At 40.8% G+C, this 27,768-nt stretch overlaps 1 long non-coding RNA gene across 3 annotated transcripts in view; it reads right to left on the reverse strand.

Annotated features, from left to right (window-relative positions):
- LOC115292023 overlaps positions 1-27,768 on the reverse strand; it is a 35,499-nt gene that overhangs the window by 3,296 nt on the left and 4,435 nt on the right. Inside the window, exons 2-3 of one of the 3 annotated variants that reach the window (XR_003908761.1) lie at positions 24,513-24,606; positions 11,605-12,973 (exon numbers count right to left, since the gene is read on the reverse strand). This is a non-coding gene — a long non-coding RNA (uncharacterized LOC115292023). Of the gene's footprint in view, positions 1-11,604; positions 12,974-24,512; positions 25,456-27,768 lie in introns of those variants that run through there. The other 2 variants (XR_003908763.1, XR_003908762.1) reach the window with 2 other exon arrangements.

Below are 27,768 nucleotides of genomic sequence, written 5' to 3' on the forward strand. Positions count from 1 at the left end.
TGTGCTGACAGCATGGAGCCTGCTTGGGATTCTGTCTCCCTCTCTGCCCTTTCTCTCAGCACACATGCTCTTCCTGTCTCCTTCTCTCTCTCTCTCAAAGTAAATAAAATAAACAAAAACAGAAAATGTTTTGGAACTAGATAGAGGTGCTGGTTACCCCAAATTATGAATGTACTAAATGCCATTATACTGTTCACTTTCAAATAGTTAATTCTAGGGGCATCTGGGTAGCTTAGTCAGTAAGGCCTGCAACTCCTGACCTTGGAGTTATAAATTCCAGCCCCAGATTGGAATGTTGAGATTACTTAAAAATGATAAGTTCTTAAAAACAAATAAATAAAACCATAAATTTAATGTTGTGTGAATTTCACCTTTAAAAAAAACACAACAGTAAAAAAATAGAAAGAAAGAAAAAAGAAACATAATGTGTATTTTGCTAAGATCCCGTTACTTCTTAGCGACTACAAAATTTGAAGTTCTTAACAAAGTTGTGCATAAAACCACAATCTAGCAAAACAATCTAGCTGTGCTTAATTTTCTCAAAAGCTAATTTAAAATGTTAATTCATAAATTAAAAACAAAACTTACCAACATGGCAATAATCATTTTCATATATTTTTCTCTAAAAATAAGTTCTCATGTGAATTATAGGTGGATTTTGGACTTCATTTCCAAATTCTACACCTGTCTTTCTTTAATGTACATGTGAAACCAATATATTGTTGAAGGTTAATATAAATTTTGTATTTCTCCATTATTAAGTGATATCTCCTCATTTCAAATAGAAATTCTTCCTCCTCCAGAAACCCTTTCTGCCTCTCCTTAATTTCACTAAATCTAATTGGTAACAGAGGATCCTAGACTGTTCTTAAGGAATATGAGAGCTTAAAAGTAGAAAAAGGGCAGTAGCATGTCAGATTATTTTTCTCCCAAATTTACAAACAAAATAACAGAAAAAGAAGAAAGTACATATCAGCAAAAGAATAAAATGGGTGACGTTAGGCATGAGAGATCCCCTCAGCCCGGGGGAATGTGCACATTCTTTCTGGCTCTCAGGTAGAAACAGACCAAGTCTCTTCCACCTCTCTACCAGGTAGACCAAGAGACCAGGCAAGATGGGGCACAGACAGACTTCCTTCTGCTGTCTTAACAAACCTGCCTGATGTCACCATGTGCATGGGCAGAGACTTCCAGGCAGGCCACGAGTCCCTGAAATGTCCCTGTGTGACATATATCAGCAGCAGGAGCTGAGCCTTGAGGAGCAGATCACTCAAAACCAAGCAGGCAGAGAGAGAAGGAAAAAGCTGAACGTTGGAATAGGCTCTCTATGAGTTAGACTTACTGGAGGGCACAGAATGTAACTTAAACTTGAACAGAAAAGGTAATACAAGTACCTAATGAGATCTAAAGGGTACAGAGAATAGACTTTCTGGATTTAAAGACAACAAAAACATTTAGTTTTAAATTTAAAATCCCTGGTGAAGGGGCACCTGGGTGGCTCGGTCAGTTAAGCATCCAGCTTCCGACTTTGCTCAGGTCATGGTCCCACAGCTTGTGAGTTCAAGCCCCATGTCAGGCTCTGTGCCGACTGCTCAGAGCGTGGAGCCTGCTTCAGACTCTGTATCTCACTGTCTCTCTGCCCCTGCCCCACTTAAAAAAAAAAACATTAAAAAATAAAAATAAAATCACTGATGAAGAAAATGGTAAGTGTTGAAATCCAGCTAGTCATCTGGAAACTGGATGCAAGAAATATTACAAGCTCAGAGCAAAAAAATGTAAATCATGAGTAGAGAGATGAAAGAGAGGTTTAAGAAAACTGACACAAGAATATTTGGAGTCCCGGAAAGAGAAAATGAGGCACATGAAGGAGAAGACATATTTAAGCAAAACAAAATGAAGCATCCAAAAAAATTTTTCTGGATTGCAGAAAGGACCCCAAGTTTCAGGCAGGAATGATATTTATGACAATTTATTCATTTATATAGATAGATATAGATACACATACACATTTATCTATATTTGTAGATATATTAGGTTTTTTGATATGTGTATATACACACATATATGGCTAGATGTATCCTGGTAAAATTTTTGTACTCCAAAGATAAAGTGAAAAAATCTCATTCTTTCTGGGTAGAAGCTTGTAAGTTATTTATAGAAGAAAAAGATTAGATTGTCACTGAAATTCTCTTTCGCAACACTGGAAGCTAGAGCACAAAGGAATACATTTCCAGCTTAAAAATATATCTCACTTGTTAGGGTACAGGAAAGATGTTTGTAGAGATGTATGAATTTAGAGAAGCCACACATCTTATCACTCATCTGGGAATAATACTAGAAAAAGACTTTAATAACAATAATAATTTTTAAATCCCCAAACAAATAAACAAAGACTTGACCATGAGAGAACACTGTAGGGACCTTGAGTTTGTGATAACTCATTGAAAACGAGAGAACAAGGATAGACTTGGGAACGTGTAATGTAAGTTCTAAATAAAGACCCTAGAAATAAAGAAGTGTACTAAAAAGGAAGCTCTAAGAATAATCTTGGATTCAAGGAACTAAACGACCTCAGCAAAACTAAAGAATGGTGAGGAGGAGCATGGGGAGGAAGGAAGCACAAATATTCCCAAGGCTTTATCTCTTGGGAGGGGGGTGAGGAGGAAATTGCCGTGGATGCCTTCTTCTAGTTGTGTGCCACGGGTGGGGAGGGGTAGTGGGGTAATAAAACCTCTCCATAGGGGCAAAGTTGGTGTCTGTCTTTTTTTCATGCAATACCAGGGAAATATTGATCTGATTTTCAGTGAGGGCTGGGAAAACCAAGTATCCATTAACACAATGTAAAAGGAGAGCAAACTCTCACAGCAGGTGTTATAATATTAATACCACAGAACATGGAATTGAAGTTTAAAATCCCTAAACAGAAAAAGGCAGGACCCTATATAATGACAGAAAGCATAGTTTATGAAGAAAATAAAACAGTGTTAAGATTTTTATTTTAAAGTAGGCTCCATGTCCAACATGGGGCTCGAACTCACAACCCTGAAATTAAGAGTCACATGCTGTAATGGCTGAGCCAGTCGGGCGCTCCAACAGTACTAAGTTTTTATGCAACATAGTAGCTAAACAAAATTTTGAAATGTTAGAAATGCCAAGTGCCAACTGTTACATAAAATATGTAATATTTTATATAAGCCCAAAGTACTGAAGTCTATGAGGAACAGACTTAAATATCAGGATTGGCCAGTTCTGATAGATGCTAGGTAGATAGATAGATAGATAGACAGATAGATAGATAGATATTCAGATATAAGTAAACAGACAGAAAAAGACATAGAGGAATTAATACCATCATGCTTGCTTTATATAGATATGCTCATCACTTGTGGATTTTGTTATTGGTGAATTTGCCCATTTGCTAAAATGCATTTGCAACCTTCAAATCATTATTTGTGACACTTGTGCAGTCATTCACAGACATGGGGCAGAGCAGCAAAAATTCTGAGTTGCCTGAGGGGCACATTCACAGCTGAAGTCAAACAAGATGATGCTGCCTTTTTGTTTCAGCTTTCATATTATTAGCAAGAACCTTTTCCCCAGGATATGTAGTGTCATGTTTTTCCCATTCTTATGCTTTTTGTTGGTGAATTCACTGTTTAAAATGGCTCCCAAGCATGGTGCTGTCTAACGTCCTAAGCTTGCGAAAGCTGGAATATGCCTTATGGAGATACTATACCTAATAGATACATTCCATTCAGGTCTGAGTGTGCTGTTGGCTGTGAGTTCAATGCTAATAAATCACCAATACACAGTAAATAATCTGTCTCTAAACAGAAACATATATAAAGGAAGGTTATATATATTGATTGGTTGACAAAAATGGTGTAGGCTCACAGGGCCCCAACCCTATTTTTGCTTTAGAAGCAATGGTCCAGGGTTCACGGTCACTTTATAGAACATAGCTACTGTACTGGGAATAATAAGAATCATCTGTATATGGATTTAGAGAGAATGTTCAGCTCTTCAAATATAGAATATCCAGTTTTTTACATCCCATGGAAGATTCCTAAAAATTATGTGTTTTCCCTTAAAGAACACCTAATTATGGTTTCTGATCATAATTCAGCAAATTTATAAATAAATGATACCAAAGCCTTAACTACTTTGGAATTGAGAAATACATACCTAGGTGGCTCACTCTTAAATTCAAAGAAATATTAAAAGCTGTCAAAAACGCAATGAAAAATTTAAGATTATCTAGAGCAATGAATATAATATTTCCTATCAAGGCTTATAGTACTTGGTAAAAGCTACAATCACAGAAAAGAGTAATACCCTTACATTTTTTTATTATTAAAGAATAAAGATATTAGGACCACTTGGGTGGCTCAGCTGGTTGAGAGTCTGACTTTTGATTTCAGCTCATGTCATGATCCCAGAATTGTGGGATTAAGCCTCATGTGCAGCTCTGCATTGAATATGGAGCCTGTTTAAGATTCATTCTCCCTCTCTTTCTCTCTCGCTCTCTCTCTCTCTCTCTCTCTCTCTGTCTCTCTCTTTGCCCGTCTCCCCTGCTCATGCTCTCTCTCTTTAAAAAAATAAATAGGGGTGCCTGGGTGGGTCAGTCAGGTAAGCGTCTGGCTTCAGCTCAGGTCATGATCTCACGGTTCATGGGTTCAGGCCCCGTGTTGGGCTCTGTGCTGACAGCTAGCTCAGAACCTGGAGCCTGTTTCAGATTCTGTGTCTCCCTCTCTCTCTGAACCTCCCCTGCTCGTGCTGTCTCTCTGTCTCTCAAAAATAAAAAAATTAAAAATTTAAAAAATTTAAAAAAAGAATTAAAAAATAAGAATGTATTATTTAATGATAAAAATAAAAAAGATGTTAAAATATAGAAATTTTGAAATATTTACAAAAATTAGAAAAAAGACAACTAAAGAAAAAACCAACTAGGAAGGAGGAATTAAGAAAGATAAGACCTGAAAACAAAGAAATAGGAAATAAAAATGATACAAAGAACAAAAAGCTCAAAATCAGTTCATTTGAATGAGAGACAAAAAGAGAAACAATGATTTTCATTTGAGATTGAAGAATGCAGGGAGAACAAAAATTACATAAGGTTGTCAATGAGAAAGAGCATGTAAAGGCAAATACCAAAGAAAAGAAAAGAAATAAAACATTATATGCAATTCTACACAAATGTGATATTTGAAACCTACATGCAACCTAAAACAATATAATAATTAACCCAAAGACAGGAAAGTTGAATAGACCATTTTTAAATAGGCTTCACATCCAGCATGGAGGTTGAACTCACAACCATAAGATCAAGACATGAGCTGAGATCAAGAGTCCAATGCTTAACTGACTGAGTCACCCAGGCATCTCAAATAATCCAAAGTTTAAAAAAGTGATCTAAGATCTAGCATTTATTTACAAAGGCAATAGGATCAAGTGTCTTCATATCTGAATTCTAGCAAAACTTTAAATAATTTCAAGACTATTTAAACTGTTCCTGATCTTAGGGGTGCCTGGGTGGCTCAGTGGGTTAAGTGTCCAACACTAGCTCTGGTCATGACCTCACGGATTCATGAGTTTGAGCCCCATGTTGGGCTCTGTGCTGACAGCTCACAGAGTGGAGCCTGGGTCCTGCTTCAGATTCTATCTCTGTCTCTCTCCCCTGCTCAAGTTCTCTCTCTCTCTCTCTTCCTCTCTCTCAAGTATAAATAAACATTTTAAAAAATTATTAAACTGTCCTTGATCTTAGAAAAAAATAGAAAGCACCCTAATTAATCTGATGAAGACAGGAAATTTTTAATACTAAAACCTAATAAACAGAGTGTCAAATAATAATCCATGTGACCAAGTAGAGTTTGTTCCAAAAGTGCAATCACCGTCACTAAACCTAGCAACATAATTTTTGTTCTTTTTCATTTGAAATCATGTCAAACTCACAGAACAGGACAAGATCAGTACAAAGAACTCCCATGTACCTTTCACCCAGAGACACATTTCAAATTTTGCCAACTCTGCCAGTAATGCGCTTTATAGGAAAAACATCCATCCAGGACCACATGCTGCACAGAGCTTTGTCTCTCATCTCTTCAGACTGGGAACAAGTCCTCAGCAATCTCTTGACTCTGATGACCTTAACATTTCAGAAATATCACAGGCCAGGTATTTTGTAGATTCTCCCAGTTTGGGCTTGTCTGATGTGTCTTCACAATTCCATGAGGATTATGCAGCTTTGGCAGGAACAGCGTGGAGTGCTGTGTGATGGTGCATCCCCTTGGGTCATATTTGATGTTGATTTGCCCACGCCTGGTAGTTTGCTTACCAGAGAAAGGTGGCATTGTCCAGGCTTCTCCACTCTTTTTCTCTTTGTAATTAATACGTATTTTTGTGGGAAGATACTTTGATACTAGTAAATATTGTGTTTCCTGTCCAACTTTCACTTACTAATTTCTTGCAATAATTTTGCCAAGATTATTTATTTTGATAATGATGGGTAAGTGGAGAATTTCCAATTCCATAGTTTCTTCTACATTTATTGGTTAGCATTCTTCTGTGAGGAAGAGCTATTCTTCTGATTTATTTATTTATTTGTATCAGTATGGACTAAAGGATTCCCATTTTACTCAGTGGCTTACAATCCCTCACTGTTCTTTATTTTGATGATCAGATTGTTCCATATTTTGGCAAGTGGGAGCACTTACAAGCTTGTTTCTATGTCCCTTGGACAGATCCTTATCTTTCTGTGATGGTGCCCTTCTAGCAAGATGTGCCAGGCTTATCTTTTACTTTGCTGCATTGGCCTTGAAATCAGTCATTTCCCTAGGGAAGTATGATTTGCCTTAAAAGAAAATCGTTTAGAAGCCAAGATCTGGGTACTAGGTGTGGCGTATTGCTATTGAGATATCACTGCTTCGAGGTCCTCTAGGCGGACAGAGCTAGGAAACACACAGACTACAATCACAACAACGAGATACCACTTCAAAACCACGAAAATGACTGTAACAAAAAAGATAGCCAGTATCAAATGTTGGAGAGGCTATGGAGAAACTGGAATCCTTATCAATTGATGATGGGAATATAAAATGGGATAGTCACTTTAGAATAAAGGTTGGTGATGTCTAAAAAGATTACATGTAGAGTAACTATAAGGTTCAGTGATTCCACTTCTAGATATATAGCCAAGAGAATTGAAAACCTGTCCACCAAAACCTCACACATGCAAGTTCATAGCAGCATTGCTCATGATAATAGCCAAAAAGCAGATACAGTCCAAACGTCAATTAGCTGATGAGTGGATAAAAAATATGGTGTATCTGCACCATGGAAAGCTATTTGGCAATAAAAAGGAATAAAGCACGATAAATGCTATACCATGGATTAACCTGTACAGTGAGGTGAATGGTGGCCTCTCCAAGTGGGAGTTTATGTAAGTGGGCCCTGAATCTAATGACAAGTGACAGTGTCCTTATAAGAGAAAGACAGAAGGAGATTTGAAAGACAGACTCACACAGAAGAAGGTGAGATAAAGACTGAGACAGAGAAGGAAGTGATGTGGCCACTAGCCAAGAATGTCAAGGAACGCTGATGCCATCAGAGGCTGTAAGAGGCAGAGCAAGATTCTCCCCACGACCCTCCAGAGGGAGCGCAGCATTGCCAATACCTTGATTTTGGACTCTGGCCTCTAGAATTGTGAGACGATAAATTTGTTTTAAGCTACCTGGCTGGCAGTAATGTGTTACAGCAGCCTCAGGAAACTAATACCATCTCAGTAATATTGAACTGAGAAAATGAATCCAGAAACAAACAAAAAAACCCCCACATAGTGTATGATTCTGTTTATGTGAAAATTTTAAACAAGGCAAATCTGTAGTCAGAAAGATCAGTGGTTGCCAAGAGCTGAGATTAAATAAGAGCTTGACTGAATGGGCAGAGGCAACACTTTAGGGTGATAAAAGTGTTCTAGAAATGGATGGTGGTGGTCGATGTACAATCGTATGAATTCACTAAAAAAACAAATTGTATTTACATTGAGTTATTTATGGTATATATGTTATATTTCAATAAAACTACTATAAAATAAAAAAAGTAAAAACTTTAGATATATATTTAATTTTGTTAATGTTTATTTATTTTTGAGAGACAGAGTATGAGTGGGGGAGAGGCAGAGAGAGGAGACACAGAATCTGAAGCAGGCTCCAGGCTTCGAGCTGTCAGCACAGAGCCCAGCACTGGGCTCAAACTCATGAACTGTGAGATCATGACCTGAGCTGAAGTTGGCGCTTAACTGATCAAGCCACCCAGGCGCCCCTAGGCATATATTTGACAAAGAAGGAGAAGAACTTATATAAAGAAAACTGTAAAATCATTTCTGTAACCTCCATGGGTATGGCAAGCATTGTTGACTAAGATAGGAAATCCTAAAGTATGTTTCTATATGTTATACCAATTTATATTAATTTTAACAATTTAAAACCTTTTCTTTGGCCAAAGATACCATAAATGATATGAACTGAGAAAATACATTTGAAGAAAATTATCAGCCGTTGACAAAATACCAAATATTTCTGATACTACAAGGTCATCTTAGATGTTAACAAGAAAATGGCAAAGAATCCCAAAGAAACATAGTCAAAGAATACGAAGAGCAAAGACAAATGGTCAATAGATAGATGATGGATAGATGGATAGATAAAATAAGTATATGCATAAACTGGAGCATGATGAGAAAATGCAATTAAAACATCAATCAGGTATCACTTTCTACTCCATCAAAGTGGGAAACAATAGTATCTACTGTTGGTGGGATTATGATTAAGGAAGAATAACAATCCGCTCTTTCCCGTGGAAATACTGCAAACTGTTATCAGGCCATTGGAAAGCAATTTGGTGATGCAGTAATGGAAGATACAGACACACTTTTGCCCCATTCTTAGATGTATTTCACAGAAACAAAGGACCTGCACATGTGAAATATGTAGGATGCCTGTTTTATAGCATTGTCCGTAGATGTGGCGAATGAGAGGGAAAAGGAGAACGCACCTCAAGGGAGAAATTGGTTGAACAGTCACGCTATATCCACAACCACACTGAAAAAGATAGAGACAGCAACTTAGAGAAAGAGATACTGGTTGAGTTAGTAATTCTTTCAGGTACTACTGCCTGAGAAAAACAAGTGGCAGAGAAGTATATGTATTTTTTAAAAGTTATGTACTTATGCAAATATGTGTATGAATATGTGTCTGTTGCATCCTCCCCTTATAAAAATACCATTTCCTGTTTTACTTAATAACTAATATATGAGATGCTCCCTTGAGGCCAGATGAATATCCTGTTCCAAATTTGTATCCTGGCCCACATGAATTAATTACACTAGGTAGTTACAAATGAATCTTTTATGTCATATAAAATAAACTTTATTGGTGTACCTGGGTGGTGGCACAGTCGGTTAAGTGTCCGCTTGAGCTCAGCTCAGGTCATGATCTCATAGTTTGGGAGTTTGTGCCCCGCTTGGGGCTCTGCACTGATGGCCTGGAGCCTGCTTGGGATTCTGTCTCTCACTCTCTCTGCCTCTCCCCAGCTGTGCTCTTGTTCTCTCTCCCCAAATAAATAAATGAACTTTAAAAATAAAATAAAATAAAATAAAACTTTATTGAAATACACTGACTCATTTTGAAAACCCTGTTTTTGTTCCCTGGTGGGTTTTGAAGTTTGAGTGATCTACACAATGGCTTCCTTTCTTTTTGTCTTGGCCTGTGTAGACCCAAAGTGAACAGGCTGACTTCATGCTTACTCATTGTCTCCATGACCAAACTGAATACAGCTGATATTTTCTGTTTTCTCTTAGACAATCTGACACTTCCAGGAAAAAATTTATAAAATATTAGCCAATGGGGACAAGTAAATTATACTTTTGATTTTGGCACCTGCATCAGCAATATTGATTAGTAAAACTTACCAGAATAAAGTTTTATTAATCTAGGCCCTATTTTTCTGCACTTGACAGTCTTTCTGAAGTTTCTGCCAAAGCCTGGTTCAATGATATTACCCACAAGTAGTATTTTTCTGAGTATGACATTCCAAATCTGTCTCTATAAAATATATTAAGACATTCACAATACTGCGCTTTTAACTGTCTGTTTTTTGATGTTGAATACTTAGATTCTTTGAAAATAAAGTAGATCCTTTTGAGTACAAGTGATGAGCACTACGAAAATTTATTTCAGTTCAAATTGCTAAATCGAAAATAATTTTTCAAGAGAATCACCATGTGCATGAAAGAGCTTTAAAGTTTGTTCAAATGATAAGGTTTGTGCTTTTTTAAAAATTTTATTTAAATCCAAGTTAGTTAACATATAGTGTAATAATGGTTTCAGGAGTAGAATTTGGTGATTCATTACTTAAATAAAGGTTATGTTTTAGTGCTCTGTTAAGGATTCATCTGAAAAGAATAGAGCAAGGCAACTTTTTGCTTAGAATGAGAACAACATGGGGCGCCTGGGTGGCTTAGTTGGTTGAGTGTCCGGCTTTGGCTCAGGTCATGATCTCATGGTTCATGGGTTCGAGCCCCGCGTTGGGCTCTGTGCTGACAGCTAGCTCAGAGCCTGGAGCCTGCTTCAGATTCTGTCTCTCCCTCTCTCTCTCTGACTCCCCCTTGCTCCCGCGGTCTCTGTCTCTCAAAAATAAATAAAAAACATTAAAAAAAAAGAATGAGAACAATAGAACCTAAATCCCATGCTGGTTTTTTTTTTTTCCAAAGAGTTACTTTTGAAGTAATATAGAAATTCCTAGCACAATTTCGACCCCTTAGTACTTTGTCAGTTAAAAATACAGAATTAAAAAGTAAAATTTTTATCAGAAAATTTCACACAACATACTCTATTTAAAAATTTTTGTTTAAGTTTATTTATTTATTTAAATTTTTTTTAATGTTTTAAATTTATTTTTGAGAGACAGAGAGCACAAGCAGGGGAGGATCAGAAAGAGAGGGAGATACAGAATCTGAAGCAGGCTCTAGGCTCTGAGCTAGTGGTCAGCACAGAGTCCAACATAGGGCTCGAATCCACGAACTATGAGATCATGACCTGAGCCGAAGACGGACGCTTAACTGACTGAGCCACTCAGGCACCCCTTAAGTTTATTTTTGAGAGAGAGAGAAAGAGAGAATGAGTAGGGGAGGAGAAGAGAGAGAGAGGGAGATGCAGAATGTGAAGCAGGCTTCAGGCTCTGAGCTGTCAGCACAGAGCCCAACACAGGGATCAAATTCATGAACCACTAGATCACAACCTGAGCTGAAGTCAGATGCTTAACCAACTGAGCCACCCAAACACCTCACACAACAAACTCAATTTAGAAGCATTAAGAAATCTCACTAAGGGATTAGGTGAACAACTATTTGAACACCATGAAAAAAAATCTTTGCTTTTTCTTAAATTTGAACTGAAGGTGATGTAGGTCCATAGAGTTACATAAAAGCAAACATTTTCATATCTCAGAATGTTGCAGTGGCTAAAATGAAGAACTCAGCTTCAGAGATTTGAATTCTGGTCCCAACTCTGCTATGTGGCCATCTCCAAAGGCTATGGCTTGCTAGATTGTAAAAAGAGGCAGTTGAATTAGATTGAAAGATTATACTCTCTTTTCATGTTAAAAATTCTATACTTACTAAGGTCAGTGAAGCGTGGGTATATATAAAAATGGGCCCATGTGGTTCATTCATTTAGAAAATATGTATTGAGCACATACGACATGCCAGGTACTGTTGTAGGCACTGGGAATACAAATCACCTACCCTCTCAAATATGGAGGAAGTAGAAATATAGCCAGGTAACGTAAGAGGCGTCTAATAAATCTTGTCTAAGATACGTTATGCACATTCCGCTGTTACACGCTTGCTCCACCATTCCAACGAAATCACTCTTGTCGTCAGTGACCTCCACGTTGCCAAATCTAATCACCAGTTCAGTTTGCAATTTGATATGTCAGTAGCAATCGACCCAGTTGATCATTCTCTCCTCCTTGGAGCATTTCCAGGAATTGGTTCCCGGGACACCATTCCACAATTCTGCTATCATAATAGCTGCTTTTCAATTTTCTTTGCTGTTTCTTTCCATCTCTCCTGATCACTAAGAGTTGGAGGGCTTCAAAATCCACCACTGGGCCTCTTTTATTCTCTATTTACACTTCCTTCCTGGATGAATTTTATCTAGTCCTATGGCTTTAACTACTACTGACAATTTCCAAATCTGTATCGTCTACTCCACGTCTTCCCTGAGCTCCAGAATCACATACCAAGGACCTGTTTGATAACTCTAATGAGAATAAAATCCAAATGCCACTCTCCTCTTTCTCACTCTGAGACTCTGAGATTTACATGAGGAGATTTGAGGGGAGTGCATGTGGGGCCAGCACCTGTGATGGGTGAGGATGAAAGGTGCAGCACTAAGCAGGAGGAAGCCGAACTGCTAAGAGAGTTACGGCAGAGTCCTCAGCTGATTCTACAGGGAGCTTGAGAGCTGGGATGGACCCTCAGAATTGTTCCAGTTGAGCCGAAAGAGATCTGAACCACTGCATGAGCCAGTTATTGGATGCAGGCTACCCCCAGGAGGGGCATATCCTTGAGCAAGGCAGCTTTGTCCCACAGAGAGCAGTTCATGGAGAGGACTCAGCTGTGACCTGTCAGATGCCACTATTGATGGTAGCTGGCGGAATGAACGTCTCACCGTGTAGGGGACCTGAGTAGCATAGCTTCTGTGATAACCACCCCGTATCTGGTAGCATCTCACACTCCTCAATTTGCTTCCCTTATGCAGCTTCCTTTTTAATTTTTCCCCAAAGTGTATACTACATGTTTTCCTGATTTGTTTGCTTGTAGATCACTGCTAGAATAAAACACCACGAGAGCAGAAACTTTCTTTCCTTCTTTCATTTTCATTCCTATATCCCCGTCATCTAGAAACAGTGCCTGGAATAGAGTTAGGTTCTCAGTAAAGATTAGTCATGAGTAAATGAATACATCACATGTGGTTTATCTATACAATGGAATACTACATGGCAATGAGAAAGAATGAAATCTCGCCATTCGTAGCAACGTGGATGGACCTCCAGGGTGTCGTGCTAAGTGAAATAAGTCAGGCAGAGAAGGGCAGATACCATGTTTTCACTCATAAGTCGAACAGGAGAAACTTAACAGAGGACCATGGGGGAGAGGGAGGGAGGCAAACCATGAGAGACTCTTGAATACTGAGAACAAACTGAGGGCTGAAGGGGGGGGGGGACACGGGAAGGGGGGTGATGGGCATGGAGGAGGGCACTTATGGGGATGAGCACTGGGTATTATATAGAAACCAACTTGAAAATAAACTATAAAGAAAAAAATAAATGCATCACATGCTTGCCATATGCTAAAAACTATGCTCTATTTTGGCAAGTTTGAGCAAGACAGGCTCATTCACTACCCTCACAGAGCTCACAATCTAGAAGAAATTATATACATATAGAGCAGACATAGATAAAATGTGCATATGTATACTATATTTTTTAAAGTGTAATCACAGCCAGATGCTATTATCTAGTATTTTACTAATCTATCTAGATTCAGCCCATCTGATAGTCCATCATATGAAACTTTTTACTGAATGACAATGTCAGAAGACTATAAAAAGTGTGGAAAGCTTAGTTAGAGAGTTATTTATTGCTCCTGCTAATTTTTAGAAAGAAAAGTTAGCTCACTGGGACACATCTTTTGCCCAATTTAGGAGGAAAGAAATAAGGGACCAAATAAGAGTGAGGCAAGCTCAGAGAAAATGAATGCTTACTTTTCACTGGAAGTTTTATTAACCAACATCCTGTTTTCTAAAACTCTGGAGTGCAAGGCTATAATTGTATCTAAATAGATAAGGGATAAAATGTTCTGTAATGAATGGATAATTTATAGTCACTTTGTACATAGAAATATAATTTTTCCATTACCTTAGTTTTGGGGACGGTTAAAATGTAATAAGGACTAGAAAATAACACTTCAGGTTCTAGGTCATCACTGCGGAATCATATGATCATCTTTTAAAAAGCAGATTATCTCCCTAAAAGCTGTGTTTTCTGCTTTCTATATGCAACCATATTTTATTTCCATTCACGACCAGCTAAATAGCTTTGCCTTTTAGAGCTTCAGCAAGATGAATCCTGTTGCTCCCTGGGTGTATTTTATTTGAAACGTGAAAGCCTTTCACTCTGTGTTTCCTGTGTGCTGGTGAACAGGACAACAAACATTTCAATCCATGGCTTGTCATAAACAAGATATCAGGCATTTCTAGAATAGCTTGTGTGGAAAATCTCCAATTGTTCTGTATTTACGAGTTCACTAGTCTTCCTTGCACATTATTGTCACAGTGCAGACATATACACTGGCTCTGCGTGAGTTCATGTGCCTCTCTTCGGTGCATTACTTTATCTTCAGAGCAATAGAAGCCTTGAGAAGAATAAACACTTCTACCTCACAAGTGAAAAAAAGGCAAGATTTTTTATGCTCGTGGATAACAAAACCATTGTTTTTCACTTCAGACAGCTTGCTGTGGTCTTTTATTAAAACAAATTCGAGGAGTGCCTGGGTGGTACCATCGGTTCTTGATTTCAGCTTAGGTCATGAGCTCCCTGTTCCTAGGATGGAGCCCTGATTGGGCTCTGTGCTGACAGCATGGCAGCTGGTCCCTGCTTGGGATTCTCTCTCCCCCCCCTCTCTCTCTGACCTTCTCCTGCTCACTCTCTTGGTCTCTCAAATAAATAAATTAAATAAATTCTAGATTTCTGATGAATACTTTAACTGTCAATTTTATATTAATTGGTTGAGATGTCCCCTCTATTCTTGGATATCTTTTAGGGAAGAGTAGACAGCTGTCCGCCTGCCTGTCATTGCGCGCAGATCCAGTTTGGTTCTGTCATTGCTTTGATGACTGATGGTTAATTAGATGGCAGGTCCTTAGAGCAGGTCTTACAGAGCACACCAAATATGGGAACTCTACAAATTATTGATAATTAATTAATCCTCCTTTCACAATTGGAGGTGATACTTGAGTGCCTCTAAGCACAAAAGGGCTGCAGAATCCCCAATTTTAGAGTCAACAATATTTGGTAAGAACAGGTAAAAGAGCCATGGATAGGTAAGTAGTACAACATCTTACAAAGGGAAGTGACAGGAAATAGTCTTTTACCATGAACTCAAACAAGTGTCGGGTGTGGCAGAAGCAATTCTAACTTGTCTAATACTTCACACACCATTGCGCCTGCATCTGCCTCACTTTCTCTGTATCCGTCTCTCTTCTTTTTCTTAAAGAGATATTTATTTATTTATTTATTTATTTATTTATTTATTTATTTATTATGAAAGAGAGAGACAGCACCAGTTGGGGGTGGGAGGAAGAAGAGAGAGAGCGAGAGAGAAAGAGAGAGAGAGAGAGGGAATCCCAAGCAGGTTCTGCACTGTCTGCACAGGGTCTGACTTGGGGCTTGAACCCATGAAACTGCAAGATCATGACCTAAGCCCAAATCAAGAGTCGGATGCTTAACTGACTGAATCATGCAGGTGCCCCTCCCTGTCTCTCTTCCATTAGTCTCTCATGATCTCATCCTTCATCCGCTTTCTTTGAGCTTCCCTACTTCTTCCTTGTTTTGTGCATTTTTCTTCCTTTTCCCGATCCCCGCTTGGTCACGTGCACTGAACAGAAAGCATATTTCAAGTACATATTTTATGGTTTCTAATATTTTTCCTACAAAACTTGTATTTTTCTGTTAACTTTATTTTTTTCAGTTTTGGAAACAGAAGAGTAAGATTCTTTAAATTTCCTCACTTAAAAGCTTTTCAATTATGTGTAGATTTTGGCTTTTATGGGCTGGTATAGTTTCAATTGAAAGAAAAGATTACTTACTTCAGGTTTGGTTATTACTCTAAGAACAGAACCCTACCCATAATATGTGTCCTATAAGTGACTTTTGGATGAATACTCAATGTACAAAATTAAATTCTTACTAGGGTACTCACTAGCCTGAAACATCCCCTAGGGATAGATGGGCATTTAAGATATAAGCCTGAGTGGGGCAGCTGGAGGGCTCAGTCAGTTGAGCTTCCGACTTCGGCTCAGGTCATGATCTCAACAGTTCATGAGTTCAAGCCCTGCATTGAGTTCTGTGCTGACAGCTCAGAGCCTGGAGCCTGCTTCGGATTCTTTGTCTCCCTTGCTCTCTGCCTCTCCCCCACGCACGCTCTGTTTCTCTCTCTCTCAAAAATGAATAAACATGAAAAAGAATTAATAAGATATAAGCCTGAGGGTGCTGCTTATCTGTTTGCTCATCTGCCTATCAGAATCTTTGGTAATAGCCAGGTAGAGATTTCTACATGTAATAATAGCTAGAGGGGACCTAGCACCAGAAATCTTAGGAACACATGAAGCACAAGTTGAGAACTACATATCCTTTATCTCCCATACTTCTGTTCAGTAAACTCCAGGACAGTGTTTCTCAGACTGTCATGTGCAAATAAATCACCCGGGGACTGTGTCAGGTTGCAGGTTCGGGTTCAGTATGTGTGAGGTGGTGCTTGAGGTGCTGCATTTCCAAAAAGCGCCCAGGTGATCCTGCTGGGGCTGGTCGGCAGCAAGCGGCTGAAGGTGCCAGGGTTTGGTTATCACCTCTTGGTTCCCTCACATTAAGGCACTGCTGATGAGCCTCAGCTAGAAAGCGGTCTGGCCTGTATTTTCTCCCGTCATCTGGCCTGCCCGGGGGTGTCGGATTTTGTTACTGATGACGTAGATTCCTTAGTAAGGAATTGTCAACCCTGGGAACAGCTGCTGGTTGCTTCTTTGTGCACCATTTGGATGCTGGTTCTGGCATCTGCATTCTCGGAAGCTTCAGTTTTCTTTGTTTTGCTGGGGAGGTAAATGGTGAGGGAAGCGACAGGAAGTATGACTGCTTGTTTTATATGTAAGCTGCATAGCACTGTCATACTTTCTGTGTGATGCCAGTGGTGACTTGGGACACTAGCCTCAAATAATGAGTGTCATGCATGTTATCTCCTGGAATTCTCACAGCAGCTCAGTGATGTAGGTAGCATTAGCATTATAATGTCCACCTTACAGGTAAGAAAGTGGAGATGTAAAGTAGTTCAAGAACTCCTACAAGAAACTTCCACAAAGGAAGTAAACAGCAAAACTAGGGTTCACACCCTCATATGGTGACTCCGAGTCCAGTAGGAAGATGGGCCATTCAAGCTTTGGGGTGTCTCTAGATCCCTACACATCCATAGATTTACTCATCTGATCTCGGAAACTAATCAGGGTCAGGCCTGGTTAGTACTTGGATGGGAGATTTATTTTTCCTTGGTTGTTCATTGGCCTACTATCATACCTGCCTGTTTTCTACAGAGTTAGAGCAAGAACAGCTTGAACCCCTCGACAGTCTGTTGATTTCAGTTCAAGAAGAATCATTTTTTGGTTTTAAAAGAAAGTGCAAGAGAGGTGCCTGGGTGGCTCACTTGGCTAAGTGACTGACTTTGGCTCGTGTTATGCATGGCTCATGAGTTCCAGCTCTGCATTGGGCTCTGAGCTGACAGCTCAGAGCCTGGAGCTGGCTTCAGATTCTGTCTCCCTCTCTCTCTGCCCCTCCTCCGCTTGCCTTCTGTGTGTCTTTCTCTCTCAAAAATAAATAAACATTAACAAAATTTATAAAACAACACAGCTTTCTTTAAAAGAAAGTGGAAGAACACATAATATGTAAGTGGAGAATAAGGAGGCAAAATTAAAATGAGGATAAATACTGAGAAATGGGGTTATCCTCCTGCCCCCTCCTCCACTCTCTTCCTCATCCCTTTTGTATTCGGCTATGGAATGAAAGACAGCTTTGTAGGCACTGAGACTCCTGACTTCTATAATTTTAGGAAAACCTATGTTTTCAATATTTTATTTTTATTTATTTGTTAAAGGATTTCGTTTTTTATAAGTAATCTCTACACCCAGCTTGGGGTTCAAACTTATAACCCCGAGATCAAGAGTCATATGCTGTACTGAACGAGCCAGCCAGGTGCCCCTAAGTTTATTATTCTTTGAGAGCTTTTCACCATTTTATTAGGAAATGATTTTTTTCCTGTAGTCAGTGGTCAAGTTATTTGAAGTTGAGACCACTCATTGCTCATACTGACATTAGACACTATACGTTGGGGGACTGCATGCACCAAGCATTTGATTGATAGGAAAGCTAACGCTGCATTTGCATTCAGTGTTTTCATTCTTAAAAACTCAGAGGGTAAGAATCAGGCTATTGCTGTAATTACTACATTGATGTTTCCATGGGGGCAAAAATGTAACCCACTACAAACTGGAAAGTGCAAAAAAAAAAAAAACCCCAAAAACATTCAGTAAATTTCTCTCTTCCAGCTATTTCTTAGAGCTCTCTAGTCTATTCCACCAGCAGCTAGGATGAGGCATATACATGTCAGTTAGAGATTTTAACATCTTTCAGCTTCAAACAGGCTTTTTTTTTTGGTAATTTGTGTATTTTGGGTAAATATTCCTTGTTTCTGGGTACCCTCCCCACCACTCAGCTCTTAATGGTCCTGGAGGTGACCCGAGGCTGGGAGAGGGGCTGCTGGTCCTGAGTTCTCCTAGAGCTGTTGGATTAGAATGGGCCCTTGGTGGCCTCCAGGACGATGGCCCTTATCCCTCCTGGTTGAAGGCAGACCCTGCTGACATCTGCCGCTGAAATCTCTGGTTATGAAATTGGCATTTTCATGATTCAGCCAAGGCCTAGACTACTGCTGGTGCTGCAGATCCTCTGGTTACACCCGGAGCCAACATGGTTGGGAAAGCCCGTTCTTACCCCAGGTCTCAGCAACCTCCAGGCTGGCCACAGGCACTCTCCTCAGTCATTTCTGACAAAGGTCATGTGGGAACTTCACATGGAAGCTAAGGGAGGCCTTAGAGGCACTTCTCTGGCTCCTCTCCACCTGGACTTGTTCCTCAACTATTTCCAACCAGTTTGGATGGTGCCCTGCTAAAGCTGGGGTTCTGCTAAGGAACTTGAAATCATCCCAATGTGTATCCAAAAAGGTTAGGAAAGGGCTCCTGCTCTGGAAAACCTCTACACATATCTGATTGTCTCCATTTCCCCATTTCTCATTATCTTGATCCAAAAGTAGGCAGGGAGACGACTAGCCCACAGAGATCCTTGGTGACAATTAGAAAATGACACTCTTCACGTGAATATACCTTTGGGCCAGGCTGTGAAGCTTGGTGAGCAGAGAGACAAGGCCTGGAGAGACGTGCTTACTTGGCTCCTTGGCCAGGTATCTGGGTGCAGCAGGCAAATTGCACAACCACTTGCAGTAGGTCTGGAGGAAGAAGCTAGAACTCAAATAAGTGTCTGAATGCTTTCTTTTCTTTTCCTTCTCTTATCTTCTCAACTCCTCCCCAAAGAGCCCCCACTTCCCCTTTCTCTTTATGTCATATCCTGAGTTACCATTCTTATGGTTCATGTGAGATCCCTATGAACTAAGCCTCCTGGGTATGGCTATAAAATCAAGTCTTGCTATGAACTAATTACCCCCCAAATTTAGTGATGAAAACAATAGACATTTATAATCTCACATAGTATCTGAGGGTCAAGTATCCAAAAGTAGCTCAGCTGGGTGGGTTGCTGTCAAATTGCACCCAGGACTATAGTCTCTAAAGACTTGACTGGGACTGGAGGATGCATTTCCAAGCTCAGCCATGTGGCTGCTGGAAGGAGGTTTCAGTTCCTTACTGGTGAGCCTTTCAGTAGGGCTGCCCGTGACATGGCTTCCCCCAGAGCAAATGATCCAAGATAACCTAATCCAGGAGTGACATACTATCACTTCTTCCATATTCTGCTGGTCACACAGACCAACCCTACTCTAGTGTGAGTGTGAGAGGGACGGGGGAAGGGTGTGAATACCAGGAGGTAGGGATCAATGGGGGCCATCTTGGAGGCTGGCCACACATTTTTCCGTCAGTGTTCTTCAATGGGTGCAGCATTGACTTGGCGAGGTAAGACAATTGTTAGGAAGGACTGTCCCACGCGTTGCTGAACATTTCAGCATTCCTGACCTTCACCCACTAAATGCCAACAGCATTTCATAGTCAATGTGACGATCAAAAGTGCCCCTGCAATGTCCCTAAGAGGGGCAGTATTCCCCCCTTGTTGACAACCTATCTAGTATGTGACTCAGGAGCACCTACACTTTGGGAATTCATTAGAATGAAAATATATCAGTTTATTATTTTCAAAAATATTACAACTGTTACACTGGTGTCTCCCCGTCTGGTTTGAAGTGACTGAGAGATTGATAGTCCGGTAATTTGAAAGAACACTGAACTTGGAAAAAATGTTTGCTTCATCCTGCCTCTACCATTTTTTTGCTGAGGGCCTGGAGCAAGTTCTTAAAATCTCCGAGCCTCACTTGAATAGGTGAAGGCTATAAATATATAGCCTGTGAATAGGAAATGATACTATTCACCACACTAGGTGACAGCTAAAGAGAACAAAGCACGTTTGAGCCACACATGGCTTACTCCCTCCAAAGGCACTAGAGTGTCCCAGGCCCTGTGGTTTGTAACAGGAGTGTCACAGGAAACAGCTAACCCAACAGGCCTGTGGAAGGGGCCAGGGTTCCCTTCACAGGACAATCACCGCAAGCCTGGCTTCCCTCCTTTGCAGAGGCCTGAGGTTTTCCTAGCTACTCAGAAGACTGCTGGGTTTTATTTTGGGGAGACACTTAGTGGTCAGCTAAGCCCCCCATTTCTTCCATACGACTGTCTTCCTTCCTGCCTGGCCAAGGAGTGAGTCCCCGGGACAACTGTTTTCTCCCCTTTCACTCCTCTGTTCTGGGTTTCCTTTTCCCTAACCCGAACTCCAGTCCTCTTCTCCTCCAGAGCGTTTCCATTTTCTTTTTGGAAGGCGATCACACCCGCCTTCCGCTTCTCCACGATCTGTCTCCACTTTCTAGAAAGCCGGCTCACTCCTGAACTTTGTGCATCCCCTGCAGCATTCTCCAGTTGACTTTTCCTCCAAGCTTTTAGGCCGAACTCTCCCACTCATAGCTGTCTGCCTTTTTCATGCTCTGGGCTAGGGAGTACTGCTGGAGGAAATCACCCAACTTTCCAGAAACATGTAGTCCAAATTCATTTCCAAGTCACCTGGCCATCAGCACTGCTCTGGAACTCCTATCTCCCTGGTGGGCATGCGCCCTCAGCCTCCATAGCATCTATCATAAGCCGTTTCCTTCATTCACTTCAGACCTTCTACTTTGCTCCTTTGTACTTCTGCCCCACCTCAGCCCTCAGAGGCTGTTGCCTGCTACTTCACAAAAACATAGAAGCCGGATGCGACCGCCCAGTTTCCTGCCACCCCTCCCATCACCTCACCTGTCCCTTTACTTGCACCTACCTTCCCCCCAGACTAACCTCTCTGCCTGAACCCAGGATCTCTCATCTTGAGCTTCTTCAGGTGCTTTCCTCCAACAATCTCTTCTATAGTGCAGTCTTGATGTTTATACTGGATCCTTCTCATTAACTATCCTCAAGTCTTTTCCATCTTAAAACAAAACCCTGAAAACAAAACAAACAAAAAAACCAAAATAACAAGAAAACCAAACCACTTCTAACTTCCCTTCCCTTCCCTTCCCTATTCGGCCCCACACTTTCCTCCTATCCCTCCTCTCCGTCGCAGCCCAAGTTCTTGAAATAAGTGTTATCATTTTTCTGCAATTTCCTCACCTCCCTTTCCTCTCAATTGACTGCAATCTGTTGGTGCCCACACCTCTCCTCAGAAACTGTTCTCACCCAGGTCATAAACTCTTTCCCCATCACTAAGTCTCATGAACAGTGCTCATTTCTTATCTGACCTGACCTCTGAACATTTGACACAGTCCACCACTCCCTTCTCTTTTGGAGGACTCTCTTTCCTTGCCTTCCATGAGACCACATTTTCCACCCTAGTGATCTTTCTGAATCTTTAATCATGTCCCTTCCCTCACTCCTACTTAAAATTCTTCACTGACTTCCTCTTGTCCACAGGATATAAAGCTTTTTCATGGTCTGTTCTCTCCCACACGGTGTCATACCGCTGCCCCCCTCCCCCCAACTTATCCTTCAACTACACTGAACTATTTGTAGTTCAATTGGGTTGTTTGCTGTGTGTTCCTCTGGACTTTTGCATGTGTTTTTTTCCTGTTCTTTCCCTCTTGGCAGGTTATCTCCTATTCATCACTGTTTCCATGATGCCTTCTATGGCCTCCTCATAACCGTTAGATGTTCCTCCCACCTTCTATCATGCATTTGCCTCCATCATAGTACTGATCTTGTTTTAATTGTCCATCTACTCGTAGATTTTAGGGAAGAGACCTTTCCTTCTTTGTAGTTTTAACTGTAGAGTCTAGACAGTGCCTGGTGCATATTAGGAGTTCAATAGCTATAGGGAATAAATGACCCTTTGAATGTGTATCACATGAATGGCAAAAGAACACTTATAAAAATTAGTTGAATTTGAACTTCAGGTGAGGGAAATATTAGGGCGATAAGAGATGGATTTAAAGGGGATAAAGGACTAAAGAGACTTTCCTCCTTGCATCTCATGTCAAGGTCAGAGAGCCAGATGCTCCCCTATCTTAACCCTTTATCTTCTTTGATAAGGGAAAAACACATGCCACTTAGAGAAGCCACTGCTGACCTTGGGGTTGCCATTTGAAAGATGATATTAAAAACAAAGGATGGGCTGGGATGGGAGAATAGTTCTTTTCTGGTTTTCTTTTCCCAATTCAGGTGGAAAAGAAGTACAGACTCAAGTGGAAGAGGAGGAAAAAATCCTAAAAAAATACAGCAGATTCCCAGGATGAAATTTAAGAAATATTTACTGTTTAGAATTGCTAATGATATTTAAATAGACATCTTGAAACGAACAAGCGTATTACTTTATCCTGCAAGTTAAGAAAAAAGACAACAAAGGCAAATCAATATATTTTCCAATGGCAAGGTCCTACCTGTCTTATTTATTGAAAAGAAGAGTGTACAGTTGCTAGTAACACCCACACATAAGTAAATGAAACACGATTATGCAAGAATCCAGGGAACGCCAACTAAAAGCAACCTGGCATTGAAAAATCAATAGAAATGACTCCTTCCCTTGTAGCCACATGGACTTTCCCTTGCACCTCAGATCTCCAAAAGATTTCATTTCTATCTGGTGTGTCTTCAGAACTGGGGAGCAGGGACCCTGGACTTGGCAGGTGCTGAGCTTGGAACTCACACTGGCTCCAGCAGTGCTGCTGGTTCAGATGACTCTTGGGGCCAGGAACACTTCCAGCCCCAGCGAAACCTCTGTTCCGGATTTTTCCCTCGTTCCACAAGGGAGTTCTTTTTTGCAAGAGGCTTTGGCTGTTCCTAAAGCTTTCTCTCATTTTGCCTTTGAAAAAGCATTTTGTGGGGTTAGAACATTGCAGGTTCTCCCCTCCCCCACCACCCAGATGTTTCTGGTTCTCAGGATGTGCACCTGTGAAGTCGGGTCCCTTGGGAGAAATGTTTGAATTTTATTTACAGTGGAGAAGAATGTGATCTTCACATGCAAATGTTCATAATGGTCATTTTGTAGTTCTAGGGAATCAACTGCAAGACATGCGAGGGTAGAGTTAGCAAGGATTTTAAAGGAAAACATTAAGGTAAAATCATCTCCTCAATAAATACATTTCGAGAGTCTCGTCTGGCTCAGCAGGACTGCTCTAGGTGCCGGGAATCCTGCAGTGGCAAGAAAAAAAATGGAGAAGAAGAACGCAAGAGACAAATCTATTCTAGTTGGGGAACAAGGTAGAGGGAGATGGACAATATAGAAAAATAATAGATCTACAAGTGTATAGTTAGATAAAATTGTTCTGAACGCTGCAAGATCAAATTATACACCGAGAATCCTGCTTTTTGCAGGATTGTCAGGTTGTCTCTTTGCTTCAATGGGAGATAATATATGTGAAGTGTCTAACATAATATCTGACACACAGTAGGTACTCAATAATATAATTTTCCTCACTCTTCCTAGCCTGAGCTACTCATCCATGAAGGTGATTCTCCACACCAAGAATACGTGCTGTGAGACTCACTTTTAGCAAAATGGGCCACTTAACTTCAATCTGGAGGGACTTTAGGTATAGCTGTAATGGAATATTATTCATATCATCAAAAGTTACTGTTAGTGGGGTGCCTGGGTGGCTCAGTCGGTTAAGTGTCTGACTTTGGCTCAGGTCATGATCTTGAGGTTTGTGGGTTCAAGCCCCGTGTCAGACTGTGGTGACAGCTCAGAGCCTGGAGCCTGCTTCAGATTCTGTGTCTCCCTTTCTCTCTGTCCCTTCCCTGCTCATTCTCTCTCTCAAAAAAAAAACAACAAAAAAACAAAATGTTTTCAAAAGTTAGTTACTTTGTTTTTAATCACTTTCATATTAAAAATAATCAAGAAGTTACCATTTGTCAAGCACAGTGGTCAGCAACAGGAATCCAGAATTTATGAAGCCACCATCCTTGCTCTCAGGAGTGATCAGACAGGGCAGCAGACACTCTAGAATAAGACAGTGTAAGATAAAGCCCAAGAGACAAATACAAATAAGTTCCCTCGGGGGCCCAAAAAAGGAAAGGTTACTCTTTACCTCGGGGTAGAAGGGAAGAGCATCAGGAGGGGCGTCAACAGGTAGATGACCTCTGAGATCAGCCAAACAGAAGTTTGCGGGTTTGCAGGGGAGGGAAGAATGCCAGGAAAGCCCCTGGAGTGCGTAGGCCCCCTGAGTTGCCCAGTTTGCTCGAAACACAGAATGTGCCAGGGGCATGTTGGGAGATGAGTCTGGGAGGGCTCGGGGGGACCACAACATGAGTGTCTTCGATGGCAGGGTAAGGATTGGTATTTCACGTGGCCACCACTCTGGTGCATATTGAGACTTTAGAGATGTGAAATCACATGACCGGCCATGCATCAGACAGCAGGCAGGGAATGGGAAGACCGGGTCGGAAGTGCCCATAATTGGCCAACTAAGAAAAAAAGATTACAGGAGGGCAGTGGCTGGGGAAATATACAGGAGGTTGGATCAGGAAACCTGATGATCCCGTTTTGCTGTGTTTGTGGCGCATGTCACAATTTGAAATTACTTTCCTCAAACATCCATGTGGCTATGGTCCCCCCCCTCTGCCCCGATTATAAACCCCACAGGAGCAGGGACTTTGTCTCTCTTCTTGTTTGCTGTTTCCTGGTGACTCCGATAGTTCCTGAGCCGCAGCAGTGATTCAAAAAACATGTGCTGAATGACCGCATGACTCGTGTGGAAATAGAACCGATGAGACTTGACAAATGACCGATGCAGGACAGGTGGGAGGCAGAAGCAGTGAGACGTTGTGAGGAGAATTTCCAGCTTGGTCCCTGGAAGAACGCAGAGCACATGGCTGGACTGGTTTCCCACATATCAACTTACTTCCTTCTGCACTTCTGCTGTGTATCTTTAAGAGACAATTCTTTCTTCACAGTGACTCTCTTTGTTGTCACTGTTGTTGTTGTTGTCATCATTGTCCATTTGCTGCTTCTTTCTTTAATACCTAATCGTTCATTTCCCTTCTAATTTCCCCCCCAGTTTTATTGGATACTTTTTAGTCAGAGATTCAACAGGAAGTTTGTCTTGTATTTTTTATCAAGAGTGTTTTCAAGAGAGGGAGTTTCTTCCCTCTTCAAGAAAGAAGGTCTCAATATTTTATTGATAAATTATTAGGACCCTCGGAGGTGAGTACAGCGAATTGGAAAGATTTATCTGCAATCAATAAGAAAAGAGTCTAGGGCTTGGCTGTGTACAAGTCCCTGTATGTAAATAAAAACTTTCTAGTTTTGATAAATACCACTTCTAAGACTTACATTTTTTTAAAACAAGGTAGCACATTTTGGAAGTTGCTATTATATTAAAAGCAGAGAGGAAAGATGGATTTTCAAATCTGATAAGGAAGGAGAGGGCAGGTCAAGGAAGAAACCATCACAGAACTGGGAAAGATTGAAGGGCATGTGACTTGTGGATGATTTTTGAGAAGGGAATTTATAGTCTCTAGGAAAATGGGGGGTACAGAGGTTCCTAGGGCCAACGATCATGGAGCCAGGAATTGGGTGCAAATAGCAGCGTCAGGAAGGAAGCTCGAGAAGCAGCAGCCTCCCCAAGCCCACGCAGCAGTGCGTATGTGGAGAAATCGATGGCGCTGATGGGTGTAGTAGGGAGAGTCTATGATCCCTTCCATTCTCACATTGCACAATCCCAAAGAGGGGGGCACTCACACGTCGCTGATGTAAATGGGGTTATGCTCCTGGTGGTGGCAATCCCGTACACACTACTCTGTCACCTGGCTGGTATTCCTCATCGTACCCCTCCCTTCCGGAATAGCGCGATGAGCAGTACTGTCTATAGGAAGATGAACACCTTGAGTTCTGGTGTTAGGATTCTTTTGGTTGCAAGTCACAGAAACTCACCCCAAACAGCTTTAGCATTAGAGATGATATATTGGCTCACTCCTGTGCATTGTAGGGATAGAGCTGGTCCCTGGTTCCGTCTCTTGGCATTGCCTTCCTCTCTGCATTAGTATCATTATCTCCTCTTTCTGAGTTTCCCTATGCTTTGTGTGTGAGAAGGGCAGGAAGGGTGTGCATTGTTGGGGCAGGGGATATGTTGGGGATGTGTATGAGTGATATTTTCTTTGGCAGCCTCCACCCCAGACCACATGAAAAAAAAGTAGAGAAAAAGCAGTTTCTCTTAGGGAAGGCATATGGTTATCTTATGGATTACAGAGATCATGAAGACCACAAATAAAATGTCCATGAGCAGGCTTGAATAGAGTTGTTGGTGGTCCATTAGTGATCACGTCTTTTAAACTATATGCTACAAATCACTTCCTTAAAACATCTTTCCTTCCTTGTTGAAGTAATTCCATTACATTCTTATAAAAAACTCAACATGAAGAATTCTGCTTAAAAGTCTTCTTTCAAGGTCAATTTACAGATTTAATTAATATGGATTGGTAAGTGAGTATGCAATTCTAGAATATTACTGGATTAAGTTGTAATGAGTGCTTTACAGAGAAAGTCAATACGTGGTGTGTGTTTTCAGTCTTTGTCATCTGGTTCTAGTCTCTGTTTGGCAACAGTGTTTTATACGTGGCTCTGTTAGTGCCGCCAAAAAACCTTGCATACTTCACAACTTGCCACTCTTTTCAAAGATTTAGTTAGAGACTGAAGCTTATAGCACATGCTGCTGGGTTCAGCTTCTAAAGTGAGAGTCTCATGGGCCTAAAATACCTCTTGTACCCACACATTTCCTGGTAGGCCAAACTTCACAAAATAAACACAGATGACCTCTCATCCCTCCAGTCTTCCGGAAAGTTTAGAAATGATGCAACTTTTTGGCAATATGACATGACACATTGCTTTCCTTGTGCAGAGCATGAACTTCCTTCATTCTGCACGACCTGGACAAACAAGCATTTGCATTCGCACTGCCCCGGATTCTGAAACAAATTCTCATCAACTTTAACAACACTAGACATTAAATAAATGGCCTTGGCCCCGGGGAAGAATGAGTCAACATCAGACACCAGAGGAAGCCTCGCGGTTGCTTCATAGTGACATCTAAGACATTTGGGAAAGTAGAAGCTGGGTTTTCTGTCAATACCTTGGTTTCCTTTCCTTTCTTCGTCCCCCCTGCGC

Source organism: Suricata suricatta, chromosome 5 (assembly GCF_006229205.1).
Source record: "Suricata suricatta isolate VVHF042 chromosome 5, meerkat_22Aug2017_6uvM2_HiC, whole genome shotgun sequence".
In the NCBI taxonomy this organism is placed as follows: domain Eukaryota; kingdom Metazoa; phylum Chordata; class Mammalia; order Carnivora; family Herpestidae; genus Suricata; species Suricata suricatta.